Genomic DNA, 16,618 nt, shown 5'->3' with positions numbered 1-16,618 from the left:
CTTCAGGGTTGGAAGTATCATCATAGGTTCCAACCATGACATTTTTAACCTTGGCCGGCTGCTCGGCCTCAGCTATTTCCCTGGAGAACACAGAGGGCATCTCCCCAAGGTCTTGTAGCCAAAGATGCCAGTCCAAGGGCTGATAATTATATGCCGCCTGTCCTCCGAAGAAGGTAGGCTACATGTAAGGTAAACCAGGCGGCGTTTATGGTGGATGTGCCACATATTGTGCCGAATTGATTAGATGAGGCCCCGGCTGAATGAGGGGACCGCTTGAAGGAGCCCTCGGCCTGGTAGGGGAATTCCTGATCGAGGTGTCCTGAAAACTGTCACGATAAGTCGACGATGAAGCCAACTTCAACAGCTACTGATTCCTTAACTGGTCGATGTACTGACGAGCATCAGGAAATGTCTTTTTGCTACCATCCGGCAGTTAATGCCGGATGGCTTTTCTTTTCACTTTTTCAAAGAAACGGAGTCTTAATAGGTCGAACGGGGCTGAGGCCCAGCCTTCTCTGAATGAGGAGTCGGCTTTCGGTCTCGGACCGACTTCTACTGCCCAGACTTGGCAGGCTTTGTGGCCAACTACTCCTTTCTAGGGGCAGCCGTCCGCTTATTTATTAGTCCTTTGATTTAACCCCTGAGGCTACTCATGAATTTCATGAGCTCATCATGAGTGACTGGGGCTGATCCTGCCGCCTGAGAGGCATCAGTCGCATTCCATGTAGAATTACTCGGTGCAGGGGGCCTGTTAGTATCCGCCTGGTAGGCATTACACTCCCGCCTGTCTTTCTAACGGAGGCGCTTAGAGATGAGTGTCCCATTAGGGGCAACATAGGTTTCGACATCAGCGTCGTCACTTGAGTCATGGTCCGTCTGGACATGTACTTCTTCCGGAGGCCGGTTGGTCTCTGGAGGCGGCACGGGATTATCTTCAGAAGCCATCTTAGAGGTACTCTCCACAAAGACGGCGCCAAATGTTTCAGGGTTTTATGAATCCCTTAAGAGAGTTTGGGTTTGATCCCCACAAACGGCCCCAAATGTTTCGGGGTTTTTTGTGTCCCTTGGGAGAGTTACAGCTCAAGACTGGATTCACAAGGTCATATGTACCTGCAAAACAAACGGACTGTCGGATAGTCGGAGGTCCGCCTCTAAAGATTAAGTTAGTATAGGGTTCGGAGTAAAACGTGCAGAAATTAGGTTATCTGCTCGGATGACAGAAATTAGGTGCTGTCAGTTTCTTGAGAACGACAGCTCAGTATTAATTACAATAATTAACGTAATGTTGTCCCCATAAATAAGGGGAATGTCCCTATTTATAGGATACTTGGAAAGTGTGCCCTCCCTAGGGTTTGATGACCTAGGGATTAGGGCACGCCATTTTGTGGATCCCTCAAAGTTTGGGCCTTGAAGGCCGCTGTTGTAGAGAGAATATCTGAAGGACATGTGTCACTCGTCTTAAGAGGCCATTTGGGAATCTGTGAGGGTGACACGTGTCGCTCTCTCATTGGTCCACTTGGGATCAACAAATACCCCAGATCAGGGTTGTATTTGCCTGACACGTGTCACCATCTTGAAGGTCCAAGGTACCGCCCCTTCGAGTGACAAATGTTAGGCTCTGATTGGGCCACTTGGCTGGGTATAAAATACCCTAAACAGAAGTTTAGGCTTTGTTACCTCCTCTTGCAATTTTTCATCACTCTTATTTTCCTCCTCGGCTTCCTTACTCACCTTCTTTGACGCATTACTCTCTTTATCCTCATTTAAATCACTCATCTTGTCATCTTCCTCACCCTCCCTAGAAAATCTCTCTTTAAGAAATTTCCCACTCCTTGTGGTGATGGAATACACAAGTTTCTTAGGTTCAAATCTCTTTGAGGGTAAAGAGAACGGCTAGCATTCACACTCTCTTTCAAGGTGTTAGCCAATTAAGCGAATTGAGATTCAAGCATCTTATTTTGTGTCATCATCTCATTGAAGTTCTTATCACTTATCGACATGTAAGTGTTTAAAATTTTGGTTTGGTTCTCGATGATCTCTTCTGAGGTGGTCTTTGGATTTGAAGGTTGAGTATAGAAATTCTCACCATTGCCTTGGGTCTTTGGAGTACATCCAGGTGGCGGTCCCCTTTGGTTGTTATTTAGAAAATTTCCCTGGTTTTGGTTACTCCAATTACCCTGGTTTTGGTATTTATTACTATACCCTTGGCCTTGATTTTGATTATTATAACCTTAATTATTATAGTTACCTCGGAAAGTTTTGTTTCCTTGGCTTCTATAACCACCATTGTTATAGTTTTCAAAATTCCCTTGTTGGTGAGTTTTCCTATTCCCAAAGTTCCTTGGACTATCAAATCATTGTCCATTTTTGTTGTTAGAAACAAAATTTACTTGCTCACACTCATTATACTCACCATCATCACAACTCTCAAAAGCATGTGGAAAGCTAAAAGAACTATGGTCATATAACCCATAAACATCACAAAACACACATCCATTTGTCATATTACTTGAAGTTGAAAGAGGAGTAGCGTTAGAAGATGTACCTCTCCCCTTATTGTGGGAGGGAAGAATAGTTGCTTGTGAATAAGCACTCTCAAGCTTTGCCTTAATTGAGGTCATCTCCTTTCCCTGATTTGAGATTTGTGAGGACAAATTGTTGATGGCATTGAGATGGTCGATTGAATAAACCGCTAAACCACTTTTGCTTGCCGACATCCAAGCAAGAATTGCCTTGAGGACTTAAAACTCTATTGAAGATTTGGATGATTTATAGGTAGGAATCTCATGGTGTGGGCACTCTCTTTGATACTCCTTATACCTTTCCCATGCTTCATAAAGGCTCTCACTCGGCTTTCACTTGAAACTTTGAATGAGAGCTCTTGCTTTGGCCGTCTTCTTTTCTGGATATAAGCAAGATAGAAATTCCTTAGTAACTTCATCCCACTTTCTTAAAGAATTAGGCTTCACCTCCTTGTCTAGCCACTCTAAAGCTCGTCCGATAAGAGAGAAAAGGAAAAGCTTAAGGCGGATGAATTCTTGGGAAACCCCGTTTACCTTGATTTTGTTGAATTTCTCAAATTCCTTAAGGTGGTTGAGAGGGCTCTGATACTTTGCACCACTATATTGATGCCTCTATATTAAAGTGATCATTTTCGGCCTTATCTCGAAATCATTTTCCAAAGTGTTGGTGGAGCGATCGCACTTTCAAACCTATAAGCTCCGGGAGTTCCCAACTCCTTCAAAGCTACCCTTGTATTAGCTCCCATGCTTCCATGTTCTTCTTCTTCTCTTTCTTGATGAATTTATTCTCTTGAGGAACTTGGACTTGAGGAACGATTAGCAACCCTTACCCTTGTTTTGTTCTCTCAATTTCCGGATCAAATGGCACTAAAATTTGATCTCACGCCGTACGCATATAAAAACGCAAAGCAAATATCAATAGCACGGCTACAAATGTAGCCTAAAAGGAAGAAAACCTTTTTGTATTTTCAATTAATTGGAATAGACTCAAACAACAATAGCAAACACCATTCCCTCCCTGGCAACGGTGCCATTTTTAACGAAAGTATAACCTAGGTCGTTGGAAGCTAGATTTCCCGGTTTAAAACAATATTTATGAATCTAAACCCAACCCAAGGTATAGGGTAAGTCTAGATCGAATCCCAAGGAAAGGCGGGAATACTAAGGTTGATGCTAAACTATTCCGAAAGCTAAGGGGAGTGGGTTGGTCTAACTATATTAGGCAATTTAATCAAATAGAAATCAAATATCAAAACACCAGGAAATTTAGGATCCACATGCATTAATAACAATCTTGCTAATTCGAGGGAATTCAATCAACTAAGAAATGTGAGGGAAAACGGAATAAGCAATCAAGATCACTCAATAGGTTATTTCCTAGGGTCAAGCTAGATGTCTCTACAATGACTTCAAAGGAAAATCACAAATCAAGATCATATGATAATAATAGCATCCAAATTAATTTTTCGTGTCATTGAAGTCTATTATGTAGTCTAGCATGATCATCAAGGTTAGCTAATCCTCTAAAAACCAAGCACCTGCACAAATTTTATTAACCAATTTAATCACATCAGCAAATCAATTAAAAGCCCCAAATTAGCATTAGATTATCACCAATACGTGCCTCACCACATTCCCTAGCAAAACAACTACTCACTGATCATGGTGGAATTGAAGAGCATAACAGAAGAAATCATAAAACTCATCATCAACATTGTAAATAAAACTTTAACAATAAATTTCAACAATATAACAAAATCAAACATCAAATTGCATTGAAAAGGAAAAGAATTCTTACAAAACCTAGATCAATATCAAAGAGGAATGAAGATCTTAATATCACAATCATCAAACACCAAGTTTCTCTCTCTAAAATCTAAGAACAATATCACCCAAATTAAGAGTTTCTCTCTCTAAAAATCAATTCTAATTCTAAACAAAGATTATTTTTTTCTATAAAATGAAGGAAACTCTATATATAGTAAAACTAAGGGGATGTTAGTTAGACGTCCAAAACGGACCACAAAGAGCGCGACCTCTCACTGATGTGCGCGGCCGCTACAAAATGGGTATGGAATAGGGAGAAGAGGGTGTCGCGGCCACTCTAGGCTTGTGCGCGGCCGCGTAGGTTCCTGACGCGACCACTCCTCTCTCGCGCGCGCTCGTGCCATGGGAGCAGGGGAGCCTTCCTTGTGCGGTTGAGATTAAGCCCATGAGCTCCGAATGAGCCTAGATAAAATAGGCAGTAAATAAGAGCTCTTTTGGTGGGTTTGAAACCACTCTTTCATGCCCACACGGTATGATGGCGCAACCTTGAAGAACATGCTCTTGGACTCCTTTGCTTTTAGGCTTCAAATGGAGAAACCAGGACATCTCTTTGGCCTGAAAACACTGAGAAGAATGCAATCTAGGCTCTAAAAAATCGCCAACTTCCTATGATAAAAGAAGAAAAAATAAGTGAAGAAGAAAATGCAAAATAAACTAGAAAATTAAGAGAATAGTTAAACATCTAAGGAAGAAAATATAAGTAAAACTAGAGAAAAAGAAGTAAAATGGATACAAAATTCATGAAAAATCATCCTAAAATATGCTAAACAAGTGCCATAAATAACACTCATCAAAGATGTGGCTAACTGCCAATCGTGACTAATGACTGTCATTTATGGCACTCATTTGTTCTCTTTTAAGGTGATTTTAGATTGCTTTTATAGCTCTTTTCATTCCTTTTTATTTCCTTAGTTTTGCTCTTTATTTCTTTGGTTTGCACTTTCCTTAGTTGATTTTCCATTTTCATGCATTTCTTGGTTTTTTTGTCTTTTCCAATTTATTTGTTTGTTTTCTTTCATTTTCAAGTTAAGATCGTTGTCCCAGGATTCCCAAGGCTTCTTCTAGAGTTTTGCATTAATTGGGATACTGGTGTCTTCCATTTGAAGCCCAAGTATTGAGATGTGCAAGTTCCAAAAAAACCCTAGGCCGTGCATTCATGTAGTGGGCGCACCAATTCTGGTTTTGAACCCACCATCAAGGTGTTTTAGATATTTCCATGCTCTGTGTTCATCAAGCACACCAACTGGAGAGCATAAGGAGCATCGAGTTGAAGGGGAAGGAATCTGTATGGAGGGTGTTCCCATCGTAGAGGATCCTTCTCCTTAGATGCCGACCCTTTGGAAGCGTAGGACTTTACACTTGTTAGGGTGTATTAGGATTTGAATTCCTGACTGTTTCGGGGACCTTGAATTATAAATGATCTTGTCATCACGCTTTTTTTTATATAAGAAACAAGTAGGGAGTCGCCAATGAGTTTTAGGAAAACTCATAAACCTTGTTCATGCCTTTCTCCCATGTGGAGTACATGGGATAATTCACTACAACAAATTGACCTTTGTGCCACGAGCAAAATCGTGGCACAAGTTTAAAATTCTCGTGGCTAAATTACATAGCCACGGGAATTTTGAAATTTACTCCAGTGGCACAAGAGGTCGTGGCTAGGAATTTGCCACGGGAAAATGGATGTTGTGGTAATTTTAATTTTTATGCCACGAGTACTCACGTGGCAAACAAATTCACTTGCCACGAATACTAACGTGGCTAACAAATTATTTGCCACAAATTCTGCCATGGCTAATAAGCGTTGTTGCCATAAATATTACCGTGACTAATAACTGTGTTTCCATAAATATTACCGTGGCTAATAGCACTAATTGAAAAAAATATTTAGGCAGTGGTTCAAACCGGCTTAAAGGCACCTGTTTTGCAACTTTTTCACCAAAAATTGTTAACAAACATAAAACTTTAACATTTTCATTAATAGCTTGAAATTTACACTTATCATCCAAAAAATGTTTAAAAAAGACAAAAATAACCAAAAAAAAAACAAAAATAACAAAACTAATTAGAGTAACTCAAGTCTACAATAGGAGCAACAACAATCAGCAAAGCAAAAGCAGTAGCAGTGTGTGGAAAAATGTGGAGCATCTAATACAATGCTTTCTCCACCACCCTTGGAGCCACTTCTATTATGAATGCATTCCTTCTTCAAATATTTTAGCATATAGTGATATAGAAACCGCCGTAATTCCATACCAAAAAAATAATTTATTATACCACTAGCTACTCTGCAACAAGTGCCCTGCATGAACAACCAAAAGGTACAATCATTAGTTCATGTCAAAGACACAACATATCAAATGTCATGGCTTTTCTTCACTTCATTAGTCGTAGCAAACTACACACCCTAAAAAAACACAAGATTTTTTTTCTTTGATTCATTATTAACTTGAAAGCATATACTCTGGATTTCCCTTTTGAACACTGGACATTAGTTATGTGGTAGCAAGCCTCATTGAAACAGAAAGTTCTTATTTAAAAGAATCAAAACAAGGTGTCATGGAGTCACAATGGCTGCTATAGTCCCTTTTTTTTAACACACAACAAAAATATATGTTAGGGGCCTAACTGGCAATAAACCAGTTTACAAAAGTTGCAGTCAGATACAGTAAGAAAATTTAACACCAGAAGCAATGTGCTCATAACCATCCCATAAATATTGGACTAAGGTTCTTACAGAGTTCTTAACCAACATAAGCTTAAAACTATCAAACATATTATACATACTTATAACTCGTACTATCAGAAATACACCCATAGGACATCCACATCAACGAACCATGATTCTTTATGAACAGATTATAAAGAAGAACAACAACATAACCAGAACTAGAAGCACACATATCAGTTTCATTTTCATAGGCAATCTTAGCACAAGTAGGCACAAATAAAATGATCCTTGTGACCAGCCAACATAGACATTCCATGAGCAAGATTAATAAAAACGTTGATTTCGGCACTGAAAGAAAGTTAGGTTGTTAGAAAATTAGTAAGATTAACTAAAAAGTATGAACTCATTAACTTAGAAAGAGAGGCAGTATATGCTTAAGCTTGCATTGCCCCTTAGTGCTCCCAATAATATGATGGTAAGTTTTCTGTTATTTAATCAATTCTTCACTAATTCATCTCCTATGGGTGCTGCTCCTCTAGTTAATTTGAATGTTGGGCCTGCAATGAGCTTTAGTTACCCGAACATAGGTGGGATTAAGGCTCAGTTTATGGCGATTCTAGGGAATAAGCCGTATCCTTTCCCAATTCCTGCACATGTTGGAGCAGCGCCTCCTTATAACGGATCCTATCCACAACCAATTTTATTCTATAACAGCTCTTTCTACTCTCCATAAATGCTTCATCCTTCACAAATGCAGTAACAGCAAGTTGTACAACCATCTCAGTCCATACACCTCATTACCGAACTGATGACTTTGAGAAGGCTAATATACTAATGACGCAAACAATATAACGGTTAATGCAAGTTAAACAAAATTTTAAAAGGGCAGGGGGGGTAATCACCCTTAACCTAAATCTTAACTTTAAAGGGTTCTAAAACATATTAGCATCCAAATCTGATTCAATCGTCAAATTAAGCTCATAATATTTTTGGAAAAAAAGCTCGAATTGCATAGTTGCATCCACCAAATTTCATTCAAACATTAAATTAAGATCATAATTTTACAACAACAAAATCAAGTTCATTATCTTATTAGTACTCATTAGTTCACATCTCCTCTAAATCAACTTGTTCCTCATAAAAAAATATTCATTTAAATTAGTTGGTTTAACTCTCGAATCATCGATTGGCAAGGATAATTGTGACTCTCAATATATATATTAACTTTTCACCCACAATTTATTTTGTTTCAGAACACATTATAATCAAACTAAGGTCAGAATACATTAAATCCAAGAAATCAAAGCATTCAACATGAAAAATTAGACCAAAAGCCTAAAAATAAAGCCAAGCTATTTAACCCGGAAACACTAACCTCGAAGTTCTGATTTTTTGTTTGAAATTATTTGAATTTGTTGTTGCTTGAATTATTGCATGAAAAACCGTAAAATTGGCTCAAAATCAGGTCCGACATTTCTCGATTTTGCTCGAGCTGGTTATTTTCGATCTTGAGGAATTTTCATTCGAATTCTACCATATTAATCGCAGAAATTGAATCCAAGACTTGTTGAAAGCCGTGAAATGGAGGAAGCTGTGGAGTTTAGGGAAGCCTAAATTGAGTGTACCGAGAATAAGATAAAACCCTAAATTGTTAATTAAATTAGAATTGGATGATGAGAAAAGGAAAGTAAAATCTTACCTTAAAAGCTGCTTCAATGGAGGACGTTAGTCTCGGCACGGGCAAGGTTGGAGCGATGCACTTCAATGGAAACTGAGAGGGAAAGAGGGAGGGAGATGAGCCTAGTTTGTGGAGAGAATTGTTGAGACTTGAGTGCGATTCAATTTTTTATTTTTATTTTTATACTTTATACTTTATTTAACAAATTACTCCGTAAATAATTTGAGAAAACTTGTATGCAATAGATTAAAACAAAAAAAGATTAAAAAAAAATTAAAAATTAAAATAATAACTGTTGGTGAAACACTTAATCGTTCACTCAATCACTCGTAGTAGTCATTTGTGAATGCAACGGTGTTATACACTATCAATTAGAAAACGGAAATAATATTAAAATTTCATTTGTTTTCTCTGTTGAATTTTTTGAAATAATATCTTTGAATGAAAAAATTTTTTCCTTTTTTCTGTTATTAAAAGTGTACTATGTACAAGTAATAACCATAATTGTCTATATTGACTTATTACTTGACTGCTGATATGGCACTAATAACATAGATGATGGGATTGAGATTTTATACAATAAGTGTCTTCCTTAGGTGTCTTTAAAATAATCTCTACTAGCAATTGCTCTAATTAGTGATTAAAAAAAACATATTTATAAATAAATATTGAAGTGTGTATTTGAAATAGATCATATACAAAGGCAAACTAATAAAATAAAACTAAAATATTATTGCATCTCTTATATCATGGAATTTTAATTTAATTTATTTTATTTTAGGGATCGAAGGTTTTCATAAAGCCACTTAACCAGTGTGCTCCTTAGGTGTCGTTTGAAAATTATCTAGTAGTGATTTGTTGGCTATATTGCGTGGGAAAAAAACCCCAAGCATATTTATAAAGAAAATTTATGTATGTATTAGAAATATAAATATATTCGACCTCTAATTTGTATTATATATGTTTAATGTTCTACTTTGTATCAATTAGTGCTTATGGAATATCTTCAAGTTTAGAACTAAAGAAAAAAGAAGTAATATGACCAATTAATGGTACCTAATTTTATTAACAAGTGAATTTTAACAAAAATTGTGGCATAAGTGTATGTTTGTCACAAGAAAATTATAACTTGTGACATTAGTGAAAAATTTACTACAAGAAAAAACTACTCGTGGCACAAATGTTAAGCTTGCCATAGGAAAGGAACTTCTCATGGAACATTGTGATGTTTGCCACAGGAAAAGTACTACTCGTGGCACAAGTGTGATGTTTGCCACGCAAAAAAAAATACCCGTGGCATAAATTATTCTTCTTATTTAAGTTATGTATCATAGTTCATTTTTCCTGTGGCTAGATGAAATTATGCCACGAAATTGGTATTCCCGTGGCATAATTCGTGGCACAAGTGATTTTTTGTTGTAGTGATTAGCAGGAATCGTAAGTTTACCCATGCACAAATTGATCTACATAAACATAAATGAGTTCGGGAGTGAGGGTACTAAAATAAAGTTCCCTTTAGAGGGGAATCGTTATTCTAGCCCTAGTGCGGCCTCTACTAGCTCTTCCTTTTTCACAATTTTATCACCAAACAATATATGCTACACGACACCTAAAACAAAGTTAGTTGATTTTATTTACACTCATCAATCACGTAGGAATTACATCGCAAAGTCGTTATTCTTTATTTAATTCAAATTTGTGAAAGGAACAAAAATAAAAAAGATTTGCCTTGCTTAAGTGATCAATCAATCAATTAATTATTCAGTTCTAATCTTTTTTAACAAAAGATACTATGTGGAATTGATTAATTAAATATCCTTTTAAAATGATCAAGCAACACTTATTAATTGATTAAGGTTCTTTTAAACGAGAAAAATAAATATGATTGATCTAAGTACTCGGGATTTTACCACTTCTCTTTGCTAGATCTCCGTTTAGAAACTTACGTACTCCTTCTTGTTTGGGAACCTCCATCGTAGTAACAAGTATAAAGGGGGGTGAGTGTTTAGGACAAGAGGGTTTGGTAGCACACAAGTTCACAATGATTTTGCCAGAGTTTTAGGTTAATTTATGTCTGTTTATGCCTCGTATTATGCCTCTATTTATAGGGAATGGGTGCAATTAGGGTTTTAAGCATTCTGACGCAGCAGATGTCGCGCGCATCAAGATGAGTTGCGCGCGACATCTTAGCGCAAGTTATTTAGTTACGTTGCTATGGGCAACACAACTGAATGTCTTGCTCGCGGCATTATAGTAAGATTTGATTTTATATTTTTATGAAATTCTTAATCTTTCGCGAGCGCATCACTAGCACTTGCGCTGGGTGTCACGTGCAACTGAATTAGTTGTGCGCGCCAGACCAACGCGACTCATTGAGATGTGCGCCGCTTTTTCTGCGGCAGCATTAAATTTAACCTAGGCGCCTCTAAATCCATCATTATCGTGTCTTAAGCACAGGCTTAAGCCTAATTATGATCGATCTTATTTAATTGGACCTTGTTTACATTTGTTTTTGGGTTAGGCTAGTCTTTTTGTGTCTTTGCAATTTAACCAGTCATCTATAAGTATTCTTCACATTGATCCGTTACAATCAAGATGGTTCTATTTATCGTCATTGCACTTCCTGTTGGGATAGGAGGCCAAATTAGATGTCTACAATTAGCCCCCACTTTGACCGAGTCTAGAATAGACGAGGATCAAAGTAGTCAAGAAATAAACCCGAGACTTTTTCTGCGAAGTTCTCTAAGAGTAGAGAATCTTGTAGCAATGTTAAGGATGTCGAAACAATCCTTGATTTGCTAAGTGTTTGAAACAAGTAGATATTGAGGCTAGAAAAAGTATTTTCTAGTCATAGCGCACTAAAGAATCTAGATTGATCCTTTGCATTTGTAGATTGAGGCTAGTAAAAGTGTTATGGGTGATGTCAAGTTAAGAGAAGAGATCGATTTAAATAGGATTAAAAGCGGATGATGTCCTCCCAATCATGTCATCATTTGTTTAAAGTCCCTCGATATGTCATTGAAACTTTAGCCTGATTTTAAGAAGTTTAAAAAGATGATAAAAGAATGTTTCAGCTTTCGCAGCCAGAATAAAGTTCTCGACAATTTGCTTGTCAAAACGCAATACTCGGTGTCCACAAGATAGAAATACATCTCTCAGGACTGGAGGCATATATCAAAATCGTGTGAGAGAGAAGAAAATCGGAAACTCTCTCAGCGGTTTTGTCCATAAGATGAGTACACGTGTCTCGAGACTAGGGGCTCGTGTCTTCATTGGCGCGACAACGTCTCGTTTCTCTTTATACAGAGGGTGGACGACACCCTAACTGTCCGGTAAGCTCGTAAGCTCACTAACTACCGTATTTGCTTCCAATCAAGAAGTGTATGTTCCTTAATGGTTCGGCTCTCCTATCAACTTGTGAGCTAACGCCTGAAGTGAAGTAATTCTAACTTTTAGTTTCGTGGGGTAGATCTTGCAAAGCTGGTGAAGAGGTGAAATTTTCCGCAACATCTACGCCATACAATTTTATGCTATAAGATAATGCCTTGCATTTTACGCTGCATGATATCACCTTCCTTTTTGTTGTGGACGTGTAAAAAGAAGAAAAGCCGAACATTTATAACGTCATTACAGTAAAATGACAAACCTGTCTTTGGGAGCTTTTACGTAAAGCACCACTACGGAACATCTTAAGACACTCTTACGAAAAACATTTAAAACGTATTCTTAGGGAAGGCACAAAGCACCGACTTACGAAAAACATTTACGTAAAGCACCACTACGGAACATCGTGTTGGGGTTTGATGAGTCCGACTCACCGCGGAAAAAAACCTAAAAACAAGAACGCACTCGTAATAAATAAAACCATAAACATTATTAAATTAATCACAAGATTAAGACAAAACGATTACCTTTTTGGAGCGTGCTTCGCTCGACCGAATGGGCTCTTACTTGAACGCTAGCTCCGAAAACACGAAACCTCCAACATTGATCCACCCGCACCAACGAATACCGACATGGTCCAATGTCTTGGGTTTGCAAGACCCCACCAATAAAACCCAAGTAATTGAGTTCAAAGGCTTTCACTAAACATGATACCATTTCCAACTCTTGAGTTCAAGGGTTTTCACTTACTAGTGATGCCCTTTACAACTCTTACTCAAGCATCATTTCCAATGCCCTTACTTGGGTATTTATAGGAAATGATGAGAGTATGATTGCCTCTTCCACCAATGTGGGATAATGGGATTTTCACATTTTATTTTAAAGCAAAATAAATTTATTTAAGCAAGCTAGTAATAAATCAACAAGTGTTAACTATTCATGAGAGAGCAAGTGAGGACCACTTGGACAGGGGTGGGGGGACCAAACTTGCTCCCGAATCTCTTCCTCTCCATGTTCCACATGTCCTCCCTTTCACAAATCTCCCACTTACTCCTCTCGTTCTCACGTCCCAGCTACCTGCACTACGGAGATGCGGGCTGCTGCTGCTTGAGGCTAGCAAGCCGCGCACTCTGAGTGCGGGCTGCTGCTGCGTGCTGCTAGCATGCCGCGCTCCGTGTGCGGGCTGCTACAGCTTGCTGCCCCTTGGATGCCGTGGTTGCTAGCAATGGTGCGCTAGCACGCACCAGCCAGCCTTGGCTCGGCTTGGTGCGCATGCTAGCCACCATGCTTGTGCATTATGTGCCTAGCACACGGATTGCTTGGGGCACTCCGATGCTAGAGTTATTTTGGGAATTATGTTGATTTATGACTATTTGCACGTCTCATCTTTTATTATTTCCGACTCGACTTCCAACGCTCGGTTTCAACGATCTAAGCTCATATTTCCGATGTCTAAATAAATATTACTCGGTCAACTCATTAATTCCTTCCGAATTAATTCGTCGCTTCGGTTCGTTGACTTCTTGGGTGTGACCCGAAGGGTTCGTTTAAGAATAAGCTATAATATTAATTATGCATTAATATTACTGATCGGAAGTGGCCTCCACCAAGGCTTTCCGATCACTTGATCTTACTGAATATATTAGTTTTCTAATAATTCTTAACCCACTATCAGAATAATACACTTGTTCGAAGGACACCATTCCTTTTAGATCGGCAATGTACATCTGAGTAGCTGGCTCGAATATACATTGCTCACGTTCTTTCCATCACTATCTTGAGTGATTGGGGAGAGCGTTTCGCTATCGGGTCATTTATTTGCCTCAGTGAGTTTGGGGCAGGTAGGTAAATTGAGATGGGCGGAGGTGTCGTATGCCCGTATTCTTACAGCTATGGGCAAGGCGACCCAGGTGATGGATTCCGCGGAAGCTACTGAGGTGCCTCGGTTCTCCCTTACGTGGCATGGTCGTATTTTTGAGGTACGTTTACAAAGGGTGGAGACTAAGTCGTTGAACTAATCTTTCCTAGGCCAATATATTTTGTAATCACTCAACACGCCCTTATAACTAGCATTAGAGTAAGTCGAGGGTCGAACCACTGGGAATGGGAGGTGGTCACTATTGCTAGAGTTAAGCTATTTTGAAAAGGTGAAGTAAGGTGTGTGTAATCTAAAACAACTAAGAAAACGAGATTAATTCCAAATATATCAAACACTAGGGTTTAGGATCAACATATACATGCAATGAATACTACGTATTGGGATTGGAATGGACTAAGTTGATTGTTATGAGGAAAAATCAATTAAACAACCAAGAGAGTATGATAGGCTATTCTCCTAGAGGTGAAACTAGCGCCATCTACGAGAGATTCTAGCTAGGAACTTACAATTGTCCGTATTAATGTGAAGTTACAATCCAATCTAGTGCAACGATCAAAGTTAGCTACTCTTCAATCAATCACAAAAACGCACATAATCAATCAATCAACCAACTTAATCACTACATCAACTCCATCAATTTCCCCCAATTAGCATAATTCCATTACTCATATATGCTTCACCATTCCCCTACCAAGAAAACTACTTACAATCCATGGAAATCAAGATCAAAACTAAGCTAAACAACAAATTCATCATCATCATTTTAATCAAACTAATTCAATCACAAATCAATAATCAAACTTGAACAATCAACAAAACAATTGAAATCAAAAGCTAAAGATTGCATTAAAGTAAAATAAATCCTTACAAACTTGCTTCAAATAAATGGAGAAAATACATAGAATCATCAATCTTCAATAATCAATCAAGAACTTCTCTCTCTACAACCTAAAGATTCTCTCTCTACAAAATGATCTAAAATTTTTATTCTAATTCTATTCTCTCTAAAAATAGAAGGAAAGTCTATATATAGTAAAACTAACAAAGAGAAATTAGTTAGATAATCCAAAATAGACCCGTACAAGCGTGGCTATCTTTAAGGGGGAGCGCGGCCGCGCAAAACTGGGTACGGAACAGAGACCATGAGAAGCGCGCCCACGCCACTAGGCTGCGCGGCCGCGCTCCCCCTTGAACACCCGCGCCTGGGAGCAGGGCAGCCTCCTTCACCTTCGACTTTTCTCTTCCTCGTGCGCTCCACTTGATGATGTTGATGAAAACGGAAGGAGGCAGTCTTAAAATAGCCTCCATAGAGGATTCAACACTAAGAATAGTGTACCCATCGCTTGCATGCATGAGCTAGAAGACTTGGACTTTACACTCCTTCAAACTTGAACTTCAAATGGTAGACAAGAGGTATCTCAAATGATGTAAAACTTGGGAAGAAGATTTGAGAATCCTCGGATTATGATCATAACCTTGAAAAATGAACGAAAACAAGCAAATAAAAGAGAAATAATATAATAAACCAAGAAATGCATAAAAATAGAAAATCAACTGAGAAAATGCAAACTAAGGAAGTTAAGAGAAAAACTAAGGAAAAACCAAAGAAAAGAGCTATAAAATAGTATGGATTCCACACTAAAGATAACCAAATGAGTGCCATAAATGACACTCATCAAATTCCTCCAAGCTAAACTTTTGGTCGTCCTCGAGCAAAACAGAGCTAGAAAGAATAAGGATGAATGACTTATTCAAAAAGAAAAAGAAAGACATAAGATGGGAATATACACTAAGACTCATTAGCGTAGGAATCATAGTTGTTTTTAGCTACAACAAGCCCTTTAAACCCCAAAGTCGCCTATGAGGATGAGTGAGGTTTCGTAAAGGTTTCCTAAGAGCTTAACCTATAACTCTCCACCAAGATACATGAGGCAAACCACAAAAAGTAAAAGAAAAAGAAAGAAAAGAAAAATAAAAACCTTTACGAATTGGACTTTACAAAATGACTACACTTCAAATGAATTAATGACTTTCTCAAGCGAGTAAGGGTATGCACGTTCCAAGATATTCGATGTTGATTGAAACATAGAGTATGCTAAGCGTAGAAAACTAGTTATCACAATCCATCATCATCCCATTTGATCTTACCGTGTTCTCCCTATAGCTTCAAATCTCCCTCTAGAGAGCATCTCAATAGCTCCTTAAAGGAGCCGGAAAAGAACATATGTTGGGCTAATCGACGTCTTGACTTTGCATCCCCTCTCTTTAGGCTTTAACTCATAATGCCCTCCCTTGATATGTGACTCAACCTCTAGGTCGAAATATCTTTCCCAATGGTTGTAACGTAAGGGAATAAAGGGTGAAGATAGGCTTAAAATTTATAATTTGGCGGTATTCCTAATTAGTGAAGCAAAAGGGTGATCAAACCTTCTCCTCATAACCAAGCAATCGCAAAAAAAAAAAAAAAAAAAAAAACTAACTAACACCCCCAAAGCTTATTCAAAGCTATAACCACAATCATATATACAAAAAGCGTAAACGCTTCTCCCCCAAGCTTACAAGAAGCATTGTCCTCAATGCCTGAAAAGGGGAAAAGAATCACATCAAAATTTTTTTTAAATTTTCTCAAATTTCAACTTTTTTTTTCTTTTGCCAAA

The sequence above is a fragment of the Chenopodium quinoa genome, unplaced genomic scaffold (assembly GCF_001683475.1).
Source record: "Chenopodium quinoa cultivar QQ74 unplaced genomic scaffold, ASM168347v1, whole genome shotgun sequence".
NCBI classification, from domain to species: Eukaryota; Viridiplantae; Streptophyta; class Magnoliopsida; order Caryophyllales; family Amaranthaceae; genus Chenopodium; species Chenopodium quinoa.
Note: the sequence above shows the minus strand (reverse complement) of the source record.